This window comes from Euprymna scolopes, chromosome 16 (assembly GCF_053919585.1).
Source record: "Euprymna scolopes isolate OS-2025 chromosome 16, ASM5391958v1, whole genome shotgun sequence".
Lineage (NCBI taxonomy): Eukaryota > Metazoa > Mollusca > Cephalopoda > Sepiida > Sepiolidae > Euprymna > Euprymna scolopes.
The window spans coordinates 48,479,930-48,484,353 of NC_136497.1; positions in this window are offsets into that span (position 1 = coordinate 48,479,930).

Genomic DNA, 4,424 nt, shown 5'->3' on the forward strand with positions numbered 1-4,424 from the left:
AAAAGCTTAATTCTAATAATACTCCCTTCTCAATCAAATCGACTATTATAAAAAAAGCGAAGTCTTATACTCCAGGCTCTAAGTCATATCGCCTCTGCACAACCGAAGCTATAACTATAATTACTTCTCTTCAAAGTAACAATATAATAAATTCTAAAAACGAACTGATCCCTTTCTGTAAACATAAGTCCAAATTTAATTATGGTAATTTTGAAATTACATAGCTATTACTTTAACCTTTCAGTTATATATAATGTTTTTATAACATTGTCGTTTTTTTCTACATACTTTCTTAATACTTTATAACTTAATAATCTTTTATTTTAATTCTTTATTTCATCTCTTTTTGGCCGGGTTTTTATCTGTGATTTCCGTTTTAGTGTTTAAATATTCCTATCTATCAAATATATGAATTTACCTACACATTAATATCCTGTATATATATATTTATTTATATTTAACTATATGCATTTACTTACATATGACTTGCTTTATCTGGAATTTGCAGATACCGGCCATCCTCTCCCCTTATATATTTTTTTTATTTTAATAACTCCTGGTGATATTTTCTTTAGTAATAACGTGTATATTTCAATTGACTTTTTTTTTGCCCTATATTTTTGGCGCCTTTTAACGTCATCTTGTCTGGGTCATTTTGACATTTGCTTTTCTATTTTATATTCTATTCAATCACCATTCGATCTTTTCTCGCTCTTTTTCTTCATTCATTTTTCGTCTCGGCAGCCGAGTTTAACGTATATCTTATTTTTCTTTAATAATATTATTGGAATTCTTTCCTCTTTTCCTTGTATCTATTTGTGAATTTTTCCACGGATTTCGGCCTTTTGGATTATTTTGGAACATCTTCCAATTACGCGATTTCCTTGGATTTTAGTGCAAATGGAAATGTAACTTCCTTGGATTTACATTTTTGGATTTTCCCGCTATTCGATACTTTATCTTTCACCAGACTATCCATTGACGTGAAATCACCTTTTTCTCAACCCTATTCCCTCTGCTTCAATTTTTGTTATCAAGTAAGATCTTTGATTTACTTGCAGTTTCATAAAATACTTCTGCAAGCAAAATCCGATCCCGCATTTTGCTACTTCCTACCCTCTGATGAGAAGGAAAGTAGTTCTTCGAAACTCCGCGGATTAAAGACTATCCACTTATTTAGTGTTTCCTTTTCAAATTAAATATGTTTTTAACTCTCTTTCAAAGTGTTTTAACAAGTTTTATTAACTATTTGCTCTTATATATATATAAAGCTGAACATCTGTGTGTGTGTCTGGTCACACGAATAGGCTCCTATATGGTTGACTATTATAGAAAACTGATCACAGATAATGATAGAAGATGTATCGAGACACAGGAATGGGTATGTTTGATCTAGTATAATGATGATTCATTAAAATTGTGGGGGTCTGTGTACGCGCCTGGTCCACAAAGTATGGAAATAACAAATTTAAAAATAAAAAAAAACGTTTACAAGTGTTTTTGATATAGATGTACATAATAATACTTTGATAAGTGTGTTTTAACTTAAATAGGGATGGTATGATAAAATTGTGGGGTCTGCGTTCGCGCCTGACCTCCATAGAATGGAAATAGGCACACATTTTAGTAAAGACTTTTCATATCTATCTGCGTAAGTATACTTTGAAAATTATGTTTCAGTTTGAAGAAATGTGCTATGATAAAATTATTGAGTGTTCGTTCGCGCCTGACCTTCATAGAATGGAAATATGTCACAAAGTTTAACAAGGTTTTTTAATATAGATCCCCAGAATATTGTGATAAGTGTTTCAGTATGAACAGGTATGATATAATAAATTATGGGGTTTATCTATTTTATTTTTACTTTCATCATATTTTGCTTTGGTTTTGATACCCCCAAATTCGAAGCTATCTCTTTACAACCCTTCTTTTTCATAACCTATCATACTTTCATAAATCAGAGCCCGTTTTCTGTAGGCTGTTTTTGCACCCAGTCAACGACGGGTACTTTTGCTAATATATATATATATATATATATATATATATATATATATATATATATATATATATATATATATATATATATATATATATACGGTAACAATGACTTGTCTCATCTAATAACTTTCTGTACACAAAATATAAATACGCTCTAATATTTCGGATTTTCCTTTTAATTGAGCACTCTGCTGGATTTCTTTTTCCAAAAAAACTAATCATATATATATATATATATATATATATATATATATATATATATATGTGTGTGTGTGTGTGTGTGCGTGTGTGTGTGTGTATATATATATATATATATATATATATATATATATATATATATATATCGCCGTTTAGTGGAGGCTTTTTCAAGACTAAAAATGTAAAGTTCTCACTGCCATGATGATTAATTAAGAGTATATATAGATGGATACAGGGGGGGGGGAAACAGCATATTTATATTTACACGTGTATGTACAATATGTACTGCAAAATAATGATGCTAGCAAATAATAATAATTAGAAGTATAAATCCATCTAAAACAGGAAGAGGAAGACCTCCGATACATAGAACACATTTTTAAAGAATTACGATATTTCTTAATAAATATCAAAGGAAACCCTTAGAAATCTTTAAGCGAAATCAAATCAGCCCATAATTAAAAAAACAAACATTTCAGAGAAATATTATCCTACGTACAGATAGTAAAAAGAACGCTATATACAAAAAAATAAACGAAATAGGTATTGAAATATCTTAAATGACCTCTTCAACAGAGATATCATCTATAAACCCAAATCTAATTTCAAGATCAAAGCTGGCGTATACTCCATACCCTGTTGTAATTGTGGACCGATATATATTGGCGGAACACAATGCAGTCTCGACAAGATAATATATAAACATTAAAGAGATATAAAAATAAACAACACCCTTAACGTCATTTTTTCAACATCATCAGTTTGATTTTGAAAATGCAACAATAATAAAAACAACTCACCATAAATCTACACGCCGTTTAATAGAATCCGCCCTTATCTTCGACTTTTATAAATGAATCAAACAAAGGAAAGGATTTTTTTAATATTTCTCCGGACTTATGTAACATAATAATACATGAAAATACGTTAGACACTGGTTGATTATTTTAGAACATATTGTATATACACGTGTACATATGTGTGTATATATATAAATATACACACACACATGTATATATATATATATACACACATGTATATATATATTGTCTATTTTTATTTGCATATGAACAAATATGCTGTCTCCACGCCTCCCTCTATATATACTCTTAATTAACCCTCTCATCAGAGAGCATTTTACATATTAGTCTTGAAAAGGCCTGTTCGAAATTTGCGAAAAGTTGTTGAGTTCTTAGATCTTTACACCTTTGTCTTTTATCATATCGTCGGATTTTTTAATCCTATTTTAATCATTCCTATATATATATATATGTGTGTGTGTGTGTGTGTGTGTGTGTGTGTGTGTGTGTGTGTGTGTGTGTGTGTGTGTTGTGCTAATTAGATTTGCCCAGATTTTATTCGTTTTTCTGATGATCTTTTTAAAACATAAGATTCGATACAATTTTACGGAACGGTTTCGTTTACAGAAAATATAACGTTTGTATATGAATCTTTGTCTATGAAAAATATTTATTCTTTACATTATATATATGTGTGTGTGTGTGTGTGTGTGTGTGTGTGTGTGTGTGTGTGTGTGTGTGTGTGTGTGTGTAAGAAATTAAATTTAAACTCTGAAACCTAGAAGTTACAACAATTTATTATTTGACAAGGAATACAAATCGTTAACAAAATAATATTCATAAGCAAGCTATAATTTTGGCACATAAATTCAAAACTGTAAATAAGGAAAAACGTCTAGCCATTGATATAGTCATCCACAGACAGCAGTTTTAACGAGTTATGGTTCTTCGGTGTGACTGCTATTAGGAAGAGAAACGATAAATAATTAAAGAGAAATAAGGTGAAGTGAATAGTATCAGTAAGTAAAGAATTGCCTTTTAGAAAGGTTTTATTAACTGTAAAATACACGTACGCTCTTGAAAGGATCGAGCGGGAAAATGAAACAGAGGGCGCTTTTATTATGAATGTCAATCCCAAGGGGGATAACTCTTAACAACAAATGAAATCATAACATTTTCCCCGTCCTAAAGTATTCAAGTAAGGGGTAATTAATTATAGAAAATTTTTTTTTTTTTTTTTTTTTTTTTTTTTACAATCACATAAGAATCATTTTATTTACAAATAACATATGAACCCAAACTGCAGTTTTTTCAGTATTTAGTCACAAAATCCTTATATTTACTAGGGAATTGTCGAACTCGGGACGACCTCCGCACAGATTGGCAGGAATGCTGATTTTCAGTATTATTTTTTTAGTGAAATCTGAT